This window comes from Crocodylus porosus, unplaced genomic scaffold, assembly GCF_001723895.1.
Source record: "Crocodylus porosus isolate Cpor-Errol unplaced genomic scaffold, CroPor_comp1, whole genome shotgun sequence".
In the NCBI taxonomy this organism is placed as follows: domain Eukaryota; kingdom Metazoa; phylum Chordata; order Crocodylia; family Crocodylidae; genus Crocodylus; species Crocodylus porosus.
In genome coordinates this window covers 17353467-17368749 of record NW_017728931.1, presented here as the reverse complement: position 1 = coordinate 17368749, position 15283 = coordinate 17353467, and the positions used below count along the sequence as shown (strand labels likewise).

General features: G+C 44.3%; 1 protein-coding gene across 1 annotated transcript in view; it reads right to left on the bottom strand.

The window, feature by feature from the left end:
• Positions 1-15283, bottom strand: part of WNT7B (Wnt family member 7B) — a 140080-nt gene that overhangs the window by 66468 nt on the left and 58329 nt on the right. The window lies entirely within an intron of this gene.

Genomic DNA, 15283 nt, shown 5'->3' with positions numbered 1-15283 from the left:
TTTATTTTATAAATAGCATTTTAAAGAATAGGTTTCAATATTGCTGTAAGTGATTTTGGAGCTTAAGGGCCATTTTAAAAGTTTCCCATTAAGTCTTAGGCTCTTAATTGAATAAATCACTTTTGTAAATTGAACTTAAGTTCCCAAATAACTTAGACACTTTTGGGGGAGATTTTTCCATTTCTAAAATTGATAGCTAGAAATGTTAAACTTGTTGTCCTGGAAACCTTTCAGATTAAATTATGCTGCCTAACTGCAGAGCTACACTGTAGAAAGGCATGAGGTATACTGACTTCTAAGTTGTGCCTGCTGGCATTATGCCTAGTTTAAACTTCATCCCACCTGAAAAACCCTCTAACCTACTATGATAGCCAGATCCACTGTTCTACCCCAACACATGAAGTTTGGAGTTTTGGAAAAAACATTATGGTTTCTTCCTCTGTGAGTTCATGTTTCAGGAAAGTTGCTCTCTTGCACCCCCTCTCTTACATTGGTGTATCCAGGACTCCCAGTGAAATTTCTTCTAGGCACTGGACTGAAGCTGAAAACAGATGTTGACTTTGTGCCACCATAAAAATGTTTATGGTGCATAAAAGCCAAGCGAACATACATCGTAGCCCTTTGTTGTACTTAAATTCTGTGGTGGCAACAAACCTAGTAATAATTTGTGCTGCTTTTATGTGGCTGAAGCCTGTTAACATTGTGGTAGAAAAGTGTGAGCAGACTGTGGCTGCCCCCACTCGCCAGCAGACCTAGGCAGAAACTCCCCCAGCTTCAAGGGCCTGATCCTGTGGGGAAAGGGCCTCAGGTACCTTACCTCAAAACAAAATCCACATATGCAAGTTGGAAACCCCCAACTTGCAGATATTCCACCCTGCCCCTGTTGGGTTGCGGAGGGATTCCCCCAGTGTATATCTGCAAGTGCAGAGGGGGGAACTCTAAAAAAGTTTCACCATGCTTGCAGACTGTGTACACCAGGGAAATCCCTCTGCAGGGGATTCAAGTGAGTGGAGGGGAACTCAGAGTCCCCTGTTTCACTTGTATCCCATGCCTTGACACAAGGCACAGCAATGAAAAAGGCACTGGGCCCTGTTACATCTGTCTTGCTGGGTTGGTGGACTGGCTCACGTCCCAACAGGGGGGGTATATCTATAAAGGGGGTTTCCACCACTTGTAGATACACACCCAAGTTGGGGCATGGCACCTGGAGCCCTTTTCCTGCATGATCAGGCCCCTAATGTCCCAACAGGGGCAGAGCAATGACCCTGCAGGATGACAGCCCCGGTGACATCTGTCGACATCAGTGAAGTAGACGGGCTGTGCCATGACATATTGCAGCACATTGGAACACTCTCCAAATAGGACCTCTGTTTCTAGCCTAAGAGCAACAAGACAGGAATCTACCTTTTCAGAATGACAGCTATCTCAACAAAGTAGGTGCAACTTCCCAAACAGGAAGATGTGGTGTGGTACAAGCACACAAAAACTAAAGCAGTCTTCCACCTACGTGTATAAGAGAGGAGGCAGCTTAATTCTGTGACATTTTCTGCACCGTCTTATGCACTCATTCAGCATGATGGCTTTTTTATGTTTTCCTGGAAAATGGTGATTCTATTAAATCAAAACAATGCATGGATGTGTATTGATTTTGTTGAAATATAAATAAAAAAGTATTGAAACACTAGGTTCCAAAAGCATCAAAGTGCTTTGCTATGACTATTTCAATAACACAGAATAGATTATAAACAAAACAGAATGAAATGCATTGGAATTTCCTGTAGAATGGAAGTACTGCATTTCAAACATCTTCCTATGATGCTGGTTCATTATATTTGTTCATAGTCTATGTATATGGTTTACCAAAGTGAATTTTAGGAGGATGGCGAATTATTGTGAATACAGAACCTGTTGTGCCACATTTCATTTTAAGAGACAGACAAGAAATACAAAATTGAGATCCAAGTCAGAGCACTCCCAAAATTTGAAACATAAATGTTCAAATCCCAACTCCTCTAATAGCATAGCATGGCCAGTGGCGTGTTCTAATCCAAAGTTTGGTTCTGACCCACCTCTACAAAAACATGTAAAGATTTTGTTTTGTAAGTCTTTAATTCAAGATTTGGGTGTCTCCCTAAAAAACATGCCAGAGCTCATACAGAAGCTTGATGCAGAAATTACTAGGTGAGTTTCTCTTGTCCGTGTCATGCAATTGGTCAGCCAGTTATTATAATGGTAATTGGCCACAGACTCCATGAATCTATTAACATCACAGAAGGATTTAGATATCTAGATCAAAGGGAAGAAACCTGAATATTTGGTTCAGGTACTTTTCAACACCGTGGAGCAACACAACCATTTTCTGCCATAAAGCGTTGGATCTTTATCTCTATGATATGACAGATGGTACTGGAAGGTTTAGATCATGTTGCAATAAAGACTCATAAGGAGAAAAAATGTGTTTTCTGCATTGTACAGGGAAGCTAGTGCATGTGCATTTTAGTAGATTTTTGTGATCACTTTGAAATGCTGAGTTCCCTGTGTGGCAGGTACAAATTGGAGGACTGGACCAAATGAAATTGCATGAGGTTCAACAAGGACAAGTACGAAGTCCTGCACTTAGGATGGAACAATCCCATCCACCAGTATGGGCTGGGGCCTGACTGGCTGGGTGGCAGCTCTGCAGAGAAGGACTTGGGGTTATTGTGGACAATAAGTTGAATGTGTGCCAACAGTGTGTCCTTTTTGCAAAGAAGGCTAATGGCATATTGGGCTGCATTGGTAGGTGTGTTGCCAGCAGGTCAAGGGAAGTGACTATTCACTTCTATTCAGCACTAGTGAAGCCATATCTGGAGTACTGTGTTCAGTTTTGGGTTCCCCACTATGGAAAGAATGTGCACACCTGAAGAGAGTCCAGTGGAGGACAACAAAAATGGTGAGGGGGATGGGGCATATGCTTTATGAGGAGATGCTGAGTTTGGAGAAGAGAAGACTGAGTGGAGATTTAATAGCAGTCTTCAACTACCTGAAGAGAGGTTCAAAAGAAGATGGAGCTAGGCTGTTCACAGTGGTAGCAGATGAAAGAACAAGAAGCAACAGTCTCAAGTTGCAGCAAGGGAAGTTTAGGTTAGATATTGGGAAGAATTTTCTCACTAGGAAGGTAGTAAAACACTGGACCAGGTTATCCAGAGAGGTTATGGAATCTTCATCCTTGGAGGTTTTCAAGACTCAGCTAGACAAACTTTGGCTGGGATGATCTAGCTGGGGATGGTCCTGCTTTAAGCAGGGGGTTGGACTAGATGGCCTCCAGAGGTCCCTCCCAACCCTAATTTTCTATGATTCTATGATTCTAAGATTTGATGCTAATCTCTATGTCTGGCCCATGTATCTCATACAAGTGTTGATAGTAAAAATGTTACATACATTGGTAATGGTCAATCACACAGTGTTCCAAAGCATTACACTTATTGATATTAGCAGCATTATTCGAAAGCTGTTTGCAGTGCCAAGTGTGAATTTCTAGCTACTTAAATTAATTATTCAGCTACTATATTCTGCATGATGGATCCAAATTGATTGCAGGGGTTTCACAAAGGAGAGTCACTTCAGATAAGGCAGAAGGGGCCTTGTTACACATTGTACTTTGAGCTGCTCAAATGTTGATTGGTGCTAGTGCTAGCTCAAGTTTGGAGCAGAACCACCTTGAAGCTAAAAACTTTTTCTTATTGTTTCCCACCTGCACAGCTGTGACTTTCCACTAGAGGTCTGCCAAGCAGCAGGGGCCCAACAGGTGTGAACTGATACTAAAGGATAGGTTTCTGTCCATGCTGTATGGGGGTGGGGGGTGAAAGATGGTTAGACAGGGTGCAAACCTGAAGCTGAGAGGCAAAGTATTAGTGGGAGTGGAGGTAATGAAATGGAAGGTGGAAAGGAGATGGGGATGGTGAAATGAAGTAAGTCAGCCACTGAAGGATTAAATAAAAGGAAGTAAAAAAATTAAGAATTTAAAAAGAAATAAAGAGTAAGTAAATTTAAGGTCTTATGTTTTAATAAATTGGGATTTAGGATTGGGTTGTGAGGGGTACTGGTTTTGCTTCCCAGGGTGGCTGGAAGGTGGGACTGGTGAGGGAAGGTGCTTTCGAGAGAGCTACTGCCCATGCCCTGAGAAGGAAGCCCCAGCTCACAGGGACTTGATCCACCCCTCTATCTTGTCCCCCCCTCCACCCCGACTAGACCCCACTTCTGTGACTTGGCTAACTGCAGGCTGTTTGCACAGGTTTGCATGCCTGGGGGTGGGAAGGTCCCCCCTCAGGGATGGGAAGGGGAGTTGGCTTGGTGCCAGAAATGCCACCTGAGTAGTAGAGTTTAAGGGGTGGAAAGTTTTTCCATGTAGAACAGGAGGGCTGGGGAAGGGACACTGCCTCCTGTGATGCTGGAGGACTTAGGTGGCTCATCTGTGGGGAGCTGGCTATACATTAATGGAACATGAGCTGGGTAACACAAATCAAAGATAAACCTGCCCTGGAGTGGTGGAACTTTAAGCTGCCTAAAGTGTTCTTAACATTAGTTTCAGGTATTGATGTGTGGACCATCTAGGGGTTAAGAGCTCCAGGAGCTACCTAAAATTAATGTCTAACAAGTGCTGCTTTACTTGGAAAATCAGCCTCTGAAGAAATAGCATTGTGTGTTTCCATGTCTATTTGCCCCAAATTATTATGCTCAGTCTAGAAGTAGAAGGCTGGGGTTTAAGTTCCATCACTCCAAACCCAGCCCGGGATCTGAATATTAAGGTGTACTCTTGGCTCATGCAACATTACACCAAATAAAAGTTATACAGGCATATGCTGCCTTTAGCTATATCCTTGCAACTCTGATGTCTTCAAAATTACACAGGTGAAACCCAATTGCATGTAGCTGGGTTGCATTGATGTAAATGGAGATTTTGGGAATCCACAGGTAGCCACACAACCAGAATTTAGTTCATAGTTGTCTTGCTGGTGGACAAGTCTGAAAAGAGTTCAGATCAACTGTGTTATTTCTGTGGGGTTGATGATAGTAAAAACTTACTTTTATTCTACTGGAGTCAACAGATGTGATTGAATAAACAAAAGAAAGAGGTCATCTGATCAAGGAGGTGATGTTTTTACAAAGACATTTGCCAGAGCAAAACTCTTTGGTAACAATACTAGAAGATATGGGCTTGGTTTGACATATCCTCAGATGCATTGGATATGGCCATTCTTCTGCCAGTGTTTTACGTTTTTTGGATTGGTTCTGGCTGGCTTTGGGCCTACAGTAGAGCAGAGATATTGCATTTTTTGCAATGGCCATAGAAAAGCTGCTAATCTATCTCTTCAAGGAAGTTTTATCTTGGTGTGGGCCCTGCTTCCTAAATTATATGAATAAAAGCAGTCCTACACATATACAAACACTATATAGTACATATATAGATGGGACATGAAAGTGCCTAGCATCTCTGAAAATCCAGTCCAGAACACATCTGGATTTGGGCCTTCAGATTTTAAGACAATTTTCAATATTTCAGCCAATCTGTAGATTAGATTAACTGAAAGTAAAATCCTGGCTTCACTAACAGCTAAAATGTCATTGGATGAGAATGGTAAGTTTGTCACCTGCCCAAAAAATTATTGAAATGGACAGTAAACTTGCTGGTGTCCATTTTCGGGTGCTTAACTTGAGACATGGCAGATCTAATTTTCAGAAGACACAAGGTCTCAAATTGGGCACCCAAAATTGAAGGCTGGTTTTGAAAGTTTTGGTTTCAGTAGTCATATATATAGAGAGACCATGTACATTGGTTGATCTATACACATGCCTCAATTCTACCTTGTTACAGTCAAGGACTTACAGCAAGAACATGCTCTCCAGAACAGTATCCATTGACCTGCTATTGTATCAAAGACAAATCTTTTCCAGCTTATGAAATAAGCATATTCAAATCTGCCTCAACAGGATCCTATAAGGTTCAGTGTTTGTAAAATGCTTTGAAATACTCTTCATTAAAAGTACTATATAAAGTCAAACTATAATTACTGTTTTATGTTATTGCTATAACTTCAAGGGACTTCCCACTCTTTTTGCCCTAGATTTACCAGCCTCTCCTTCAGACCTGTTGTTAACCTACTTTTAAAATTGTTACTGTAATTTGTTGCCAATAGAACTGCTGAATCATGAAGCTGAGGTTCTGGAAAACTAATTATTTTACAGAAATGCATGTTGGACACAGTGACCATCTTCACCATCCACCATAAAGCAGGCAAGTCAGTTAGCAAAGTAGAAGTCCTCAACTTCAGGAAAGCTGACTTTAACAACCTCAGTAGGCTTGTTAGAGAGGCCCTAAAGGACCACAACCCGAAGTGAGGGGGAGTTCAGGAAGAGTGGTTGCTCCTCAAGGGAATGATCCTGAAAACACAAGCAATGTCTATCCCATCTCGGATGCAAGGCAGCAAAAGGGCACAGCAGCCCCCTTGGCTCTACAGGGAACTAGTGGACCTCCTCCATCTAAAAAAACAGACCTATAATGGATGGAAGGCTAGATCCGCCCCAAAGGAGGAGTACTCTGCACTGTTCCCAGACCTGTAGGGAGTGAACCAGGAAAGCTAAGGCTGTGACTGAACTCCAACTGGCTACACATAACAAAGACAATAAAATGTCCTTTTTTAGATATATGGGGAGGCGGAGGAAAAGAAAGGGTAATGTTGGACACCTGCAAAACCATATGGATCAAATGACAACTGACACCTAGAAAAAAGCCAACCTGCTCAACAGGTATTTTGCATCAGTTTTTCACCAGCCCCAAGGAACAGCTCTGCCCAATATGGTATGAGATGGCCAGGGCGAGGGAGAACTATTACCCTACATCAATGATGACCATGTGAAGGAACACCCTGAGAAGTTGGACACATTCAAGTCAGTTGGCCCAGACAGCTTACACCCCAGGGTACTTAAGGAGCTGGCAAGCATCATAGCTTAGCTACTGGCACAGATCTTTGAGAACTTGTGGCGCTCAGGTGAAGTGCCCAAGGATTGGAAGAAGGCCAATGTGGTGCCTATCTTCAAGAAAGGGAGGAAAGTAGTTCCAGGGAACTACAGGCCCATCAGCCTGACCTCCATCCCCGGGAAGATTTTGGAGAAAATCATCAAAGAGACCATTCTTGACAAACTGGCTGAAGGCAACTTCTTGAGGGATAGCCAACACAGGTTGTTCTTGCCTGACCAATCTCATCTTCTTCTATGACTAGGTGACATATTACCTGGACAAGGGAGAAGAGATGGACTTGGGGGTCATGACTGACCACAAGCTGAATATGAGCCACCAATATGATGTCACAGCCAGCAAAGCAAGCAAAACTCTGGCTTGCATCCCCATAGATGCATCTCTAGCAACTCCCATGATGTCATCCTCCTGCTGTACTCAGCCTGGATGAGGCCACAGCTGGAGTACTGCATCCAATTTTGGGCTCAACCATTTTAAAAGGATGTGGGAGAGTCTAGAGGAGACCCAAGTGCATGATCAGAGGGCAGGAAAACAGGCCTTATGATGAGAGGCTGACAGTTACAGGACTCTTCAGCCTGGAAAAGCGCAGGCTCAGTGAGGACCTGGTGGCTGCCTGAAAGTATATAAGGGGTGTACATCATTATCTGGGGGAACGCCTGTTCACCAGAGCGCCCCATGGGATGACAAGGTCATACGGTCACAAACTTCTCCAAGACCGTTTCAGGCTGGACATAAGGAAGAACTTTTTTACTGTCCAAACCCCTCTGACTGCCACCAGAGGTGGTGCAAGCACCTACTCTGGGTTCCTTTAAGAGTCAATTGGACATTTATCATTCTGGGATCCTGTGACCCCAGCTGACTTCCTGTCTCTGACTCGATGATCTTCCAGGGTCCCTTCCAGCCCTAATGTCTATGAAATCTATGAATTGTCAAGCATTTTTTTCTGCTGTTACTTGTAGCATGCCTCAGTTTGTGCATTTATTATGCTTTCTGATAGGCTGTATGGCACTTTTCGGCCTTGGCAGGTTAAATGCTACATCTGTAACTAAATGGAGAATTATTTCCTTTATGACAGCAGTAAAAAACAAACAAAAACAAAACAGATCCACATACCACATTTTGGCATCTTCTCCCATCTAATCTTTCCTTGTTGGGTACATTCCCTTGATCGTTATCACAAGAAAATCCTGAGTGCTGTATTTTGGTGCGATTTCCAATATAGTTCACTGTAGCTGTAACCACACTAAAGTGTGACAGTATGTGTACAGTTATGAGTTATACAATTGTTTATCAGCATGAAATGTTGACTTAATACCTGAGGAACCACGTGGTAATTTTTAGAGATTAATGATAGTGGCTAGCTAAGGGGAGGTAGAGAGCATTCACTTTAATCAGGCATTAATTCATGTTTATATTGGTATAAGGAGAGTTAAGTCCAAGCCAACAACATCAATTAAAAATGACTAAAAGCTCAGTGTAAGCAGTGAATGTGGATAGCCTTATATTTGGGAAGGTTTGGGTTCATACCACAATTCTGAAACCTCAACTTCAGCATTTGTTTATATTTTAATCAATCTGCAGGCATAGCTATGCAGTCTAGTCCAGATATAAGCAAAATATTAATAACAGAAGGAAAGGATTTCCTTCCTTTGTTTCAAATATTGCTTGCTTTAGCCATTTGAAAGCAAGTGAATAATGTTCAAAATTCCAATTTTCTGTCAAAAAGTTTGTCACTTCCTGAAAGTTGTCTTTTCTCCACAAGGTAGAACTTCTAGGGTAGGTTCCAGAATAATGTCTTATAAAATAATGTGCAGAATTGCAAAATCATAGTTTGGAGTAAGGGAATTTCATGAGCCAGTCAAAATGCATGGCCCCCTGAAATTACCTAGATATAGACATTTTGAGGATAGGAAAAGCTTGGGGAATGGGATAGCACACAAATTTCATACACTACGGTACAGGCTTTTTAAAAAAAATCAGATATTAACTAGTCCTCCCAGAAGCAGTCACAACTGCTGGAGTTTTGAAGTTTTACTACTGCAGATTTACTGTTCTTTTGCAGTTTGCTTTTTTGGACTACTAACCAGAAAACACTTGTGCATTTAGTTAACTTGGGCCCATGAACAGGCTCATGGGGTGCGTCTGCACATGCAAGCATGTGCGCTTGCAGCAGCTCAAATAGAAGCGGTACAAATTTAAGCCAGGGCTTTTTGCCTCAGTACATGTGCCCAGACATACACTTTGATGTGAGGCCAATTGTGCCACTTAGGGCAGAATAACCCTGCCTCACTCCTCCTGGATCTGCAGCCAGACGGAGCTACAGCCTGGGGCCAGAACCTGTGCTGTCCCCAGTTGTATTAAAAGATACCCTGTCCTGGCCCTATCAGTACAAAAAGCTGCCCTGTCAAGTAGCTCAGGGCTACTCACTCTCAGGAGCTTCTGGGCCCCAGCCAATTGGTACCTGGGGACACTACCCCTTGTGCCAGCTGGACTGCTGAAGCAGCCTTGAGTGTTCCCTGAACACTTTACCCACTGCAGCAGTCAGGCAGTGGAGGCTACTTCCTAGCTGTGACCTGCTGTGCACCTGCCAGACCCAGATGGGGACTGCACAGCCAGTAGAGGCATCTGCTTCTCTGGGACAGCTGCCAGTGTGCTGTGACTGCAGGGTGGCTGCAGGGTTGGCACTACTGCCACATGTGCCCCCAGCCAAGCCATCTGAGCAGCCATCACCTGGAAGATGTTACCAGTGTGGTGGCCTGCTTTGAACTGCCTGAGCATGTCCTCCTGGCCCCAAATGGCCAGGAGGTCAGCCACTTCCAGCTGGGTCCAAGGTGCCAGGTCTAAGCAGGCTACTCTGCCTGGGTCTTGCCGCTTGCTTCCCTAGCAGGAATTCTGGTGTTCCCTCTTGGAAAGCTGAAAAATCCCTGATAAAAAAATCCCAAAGTTACTCTGTAAAATACCCCCAAATCCATGTTCCTCCACAATTAAAACAAAAGACCACTATATAGAGAGAGAGTGAGAGGCAGAGAGACAGCCATCAGTTGGACAATGTTTTATTGATATATCTACAGTGTTAAAGCAATTTGGAAGCCTATCAGTGTCTTTATCATCATAATAAAATGAATTCTAAATACCTATATGTTTTTCTGTTTGCCTTTGGTTTTCTTACCATAGAGCAGTTAGAGCTCCCTGCAAACCCTTCACTAGCCAGGATGTGGGGACATCTGCCCCTGCAGCCACAGCTCCTGCCAGCAGTTCTCATCCTGTCTGGCAGCTGGGCATGCAGGGTGTGTGCTGGGGGGATGTGGCGTTTGCAGAAGGAAGGGGGTGGGAGGATGTGGGTGGCTGTGGGGGGCCGTGGGGTATGTGGGTAGGTGTGGGTGGATTATGGAGGGACTGTGCAGGGGGGCTGCTCAAGAGAGGAGGGTCCCCTGCCCCCCCACAGGGCACAGCCCCCCTGCATAGCTCAAAGACTGCCCCGCACAGGGCTACAGGCCCCCCACAGGGACCACAGCCCCCACAACAGAAGCCACAGCACCCCATGGGGGCTACAGCTCCCCAACAGGGGTTACAGCTCCCAACAGGGGCCACATGGCCCCTGCAGGGTCTATTACCCCCCCTGCAGGGCCCACTTCAGGGGAGTTTGGGGGGCAGGCAAGGGATGTGGCCAGGTAGGGCAGTGATCAGTGGGGCTTGAGGGCCAGGTGGGGAATGGGGCTGGGCTGGGCAGCTATCAGGGTGCTGAGGGAATAGGCAGGGCTGTCAGGGATCTCCTCATGGTCCCCTTCCACCTCCTCCAGCCCCCTTACCCCCTACTTAGCGGCAGGAGCCTGGGCCCAGGTCCAGGTCCAGGTCCCTGCAGCTTGCATCGCTACCTGCCCCACACAGAGAAGCAGCGTGCTTCAGCACCAGGGCAAGGGCCAACCATAGAGATGCTCTGGCTGGCTACCAGAGTGTCTATTTGGAGGACCCAGCCTCTGGTTCCTCCAGCTTTTTTCCTTTGTGGTTTTTTTTTTTTACCCCTGGGTATCCAGGGGTCTGATTTTGCTCCCATGCTGCAAATCTGCAGTGCAGGGAACATTGTTTGTTCCTGCACATGCCTCTTGCAGCATCTCAAAAGGGTTTGAGATGCTGCAGGAGGCACATGTGCACTCACCTGTATGCATCCATGGACTTCAAAGGAACTCTTCACATGCATAAAGTTAGTTACATCAATAAGGGTTCAAACATTTAGGCCTTTGAACTATCAAGGCAAAAGTAGAAAAAAATGTATCTGTATAATATAAATTCAGTACTTCCAACAAAGACGATGAAACAGCATACATACTATCTTTGGTGAAAAATATCACTGTTGAGAGTAGAACTTCAATGTTAGCAGTATGTTAAAATAGTAATAAAACACCAAAACTTAAAGGAGTTCCCAAGCATTGAAATACAAAGCCTGATTTAAGTCCTCATTCCTTGTCATCTAGGAATCCCCCCAAAATTCTGGGAGCTTGGTTCTGACAAATGTCTCCAGACTAAATAGCACTAGTTCTTTCAGTCTTTCCTAATAAGTCTTGCTTCCCAAGCCCCTAATCATTTTTGCTGCTCTGCATGGAACTCTTTCCAATTTGACCACATCCTTCTTGAAGTCTGAGGCCCAAACATGGCACAGTACTCCAGGTGAGACCTCACTGGTGTGGATTAGAGCAGAAGAATCACTTTCTTTGTTTTGCAAGTGATGCTCCTGTTAATACAACTCAGTGTTATGAATCTATGTACAGTACTTTCATCTAGTCTGCATTTCCTTACCTTGTTAATGAGAATGTCAAAGGAGACAGTGTCAAAACCTTGTTAAAACCAAGGCATATCACATCCACTGCTCTCCCTCCATCCATGGAGACACTATTAAGGCACTTGTTAACAGATAAGAATGGTTGACCCATTCGTGCATACCTAGTATACATTGGGCTAGGATCTGTCCAAGATGGATAGGTATGATCCTATTCCACTCTGCCTGAGTCCCTGAAAAACTACTGTAACCTATCTTGCTCTCAGTCTTAAAACTGAACCACAAAAAGCAGTGAGAAGGAGATCCCACCCACCTTTTGTTTAATGGTTTTTCTAGGACTCAAGTTGCAGGGCATTTAGGTGCCCTAGAAGTGAAATAGAATTTAAGGTTTTATGTGGTTTAAAAAAAAACAAACCTTACAACTTCTGTTTTCTGCTGATGCAAATGTCATTTGATCCCAGGTGCAAATCAAGGATGAAATCTGGATGCAATGCCCCTTTTGCAATGCTCCCGCAGCAATTGAATTCCACTTCAATTCATGCTAAACACTAATTTGTATTCCATGCTGCACAGTAGTGAAGCGCACAGCATTTCACCTCAGCCACTGGGAAAACTATAATGTAGATTTTTTGAATAGGCACACTTGGGGTTACTGATGTCAGCCCTAACTGTGTTGTTTGATATTAGCCTGAAGTCACTGTTGGGTAGGGGTTTATTTTCAGCATGGAATGAAGGGATTTAGCCACACGAATCCCATTAACAGAAGAGGAGCTGCTTGGCTTAAATCTCTGCGCTGTACTGAAAGCTTACCCCACAGTGTCTGATAAAAAGCTCTATAATGGAATCTTTGTTAAAAAAGAACCACTGACATATTTTGTGGTGACATTGTGACACATCTGAAACAGTACACCACTACTGAATGGTTTATTTAATTAAGAATTCCTAAGTAAATATTTTGAGCATGCAGAAGTTGCAGAAATTGGCAGAAGCTTGCCCAGCTCTGAATTCCATCTGCATATGTTTATACTTTCAATTTTGTTTTCCACAGCAGGCTTCAAGAAATCATTGTTCGTTGCATGTGAGATTGAAATGGAAATCAAATCAGCCTGCTCAGTACTGCCCTGTAGTGCTCTGATCCTGGCTGGAGCTCCAGCTTGATTCCCCATACTCATCTGCCATCACAATGTTATCACTTACTTTTAACAGGAGGGAAGGATTTTGTAAGTGGCTGCCTCACCTCAGTTAAGTAAGTAGCAAGGTTGACAGGCCAATCCAAAATTAAATGCATGGGATGGGTAGGTATGAGGGGCAAGTCACACTGGAGTTAATTGGGATTTGGACTACACGCCTGCACAGAACAGAAGCGTAAGGAAGAACTCACCTTACAATCCCTGCATGCATTACCTAGGTGGGCTGGGGATTGGGGGAGGTCAAGGAATAGACAGAGCTTGATGTGACCATCTTAAGAACTGGGGAAGCCTGGGCACAGGGCTGACAAGAGGCCGCTTACAGATTTAATTACCTGATAGTTATCACAGTGGTTTTGCTTGAGTATGCATGCACGTGGGTGCATTTGGCATCTCACATAATCACATGTTTAAATTCTGGTATGTTTGCATGCTCATACCTTGTTTCTCTCTCCATTTTGTGCCCTTGAGGATCAAATAGGGCCCCACAGACTCCCAAATAACTGCACCTTGTGGGACATCATGCATTTAAACTGAGTTTTATCACTAGTATCCTAGCAACATCACTGGGGAAAATAACTTGTCTTGACTGTCAGGAGAAACTTTTCAAAGGGTGAGATTTGTTGCACAAACAAAAGGTGTCCAAGACCTTTCTCAGGTTAAGTAATGTATCTAACACTATAAATAGTGCTACTGTGCTAGTTTAAGACTTGGGCTATGTCCATTTTACCTGTGCCTAATTGATGTAGGACAGACATAACAAAGATATGGCCTGGAGACTGGATCCAGCCCATAGAGCCCTATCATCTGGCCTGCAGTGCTGCCTGTGGGTCTCGGACCCACACTGTGTGTTGCATGCAGCACACATGGGACCTGGCCCCATACTTTGCATGCAGCGTGTGGAACCTGTCTGATACACACTGCACATGGTGTGGATCTGGAACTGGTATGTTTGCTGCATACAGAGCATGAGGTCAGTCTGGAGTATGTGCTGCATGCAGCACAGGGCCAGTCTAGGGAGTGCACCACATGCAGCACCTGTACCTGACTTGCCCTGCACACTGGATCTGAAGCCAGTCCAGATTAGAACCACAGACTGGCCACACATGTTGGATCCAGTATGTAGGGTCACTCTGCCATGGGCATTACATGCAGCACATACCTCAGACTGGCCCTGTGTATTGCAAGCTGCATGGAGCTGGGTCGAACCCAGGCCATGTACTGAATGTGCTGCCTGCATTGGACCAGCCCTGCGCACTGGATTCAGTATATGGGATAATGTGTGGGCCCAATCTAGCCTACAGACTGACACTGAACCCTTCATTATGCCCACAGGGCCAAATGAATTTGATATCCTCAATGTAGGAATAGCTTTAAACCTTGTCTTAGTCTATGGATGAATGCAAGGGAATAAGAAATAAGAACTGCCCTTCCATCATCTCTCATACTGCTTTGTATGAAATGGGCTCTGTAGCATAAGGAAAGGATCCAGAATTTGGATCAAGCCTGAAGGTTGCTTTGCTCTGCACATCTGTTCATGGAAGCCACACAGATGTAAGAGCCTACCCACATCAGCTACCATGCAAGATTGGACCCTAAAATATTCTCTTATGGCAAGGGTCTGAGATGTTTCTCACATATGCAGCTGAAAACATCAACTGAACTCCCAAATCTCCTGACAGTTAGCTGATACATGAACTTTTAAATCCATCAAACTTGAGTTAAAATATTTATTTTCACACACACAATATGTGCACACATATTTTAAATATAGATATGTTATTTTGTCCACAATCTATCACTGCAACCATTAAAAAATATCCAAAGATCCAGATGATATATTAATAGCAGTGGTATAACAAGCAGAGTTGATGCCCATGGCAAACCCTGCAGGGGGCATGCGGGGGGTGGTGGTGCATGGCTCCAAGAGCAGGGGAGGGTGCATGGGTTCTGAGCTCAGGGACAGGGGGAGGCAGCAGTCTTACCCATGTTAGGAACCCATAAATAATCCCCAGATGAGCTGTTGCTGCTGCTGCCCTGCATTCTCCCCACATCAGCTGTTACTCTTAAAGCAGAAGCCAAGGCACAGACTCTGTGAGGGATGGGGGAGATTCCGGTGCTTCTCCTAACTTGGTACCCGTGATATCTGACCCTCTCATCTACACCTAGTTACACTACTGATTAATAGTATGGCTATAGAGACCAATCCTGCAAAATAGATTTCATAGATTTCATAGACATTAGGGCTGGAAGGGACCTCGAGAGATCATCGAGTCCAGCCCCCTGCCCAAAGGGCAGGAAGTCAGC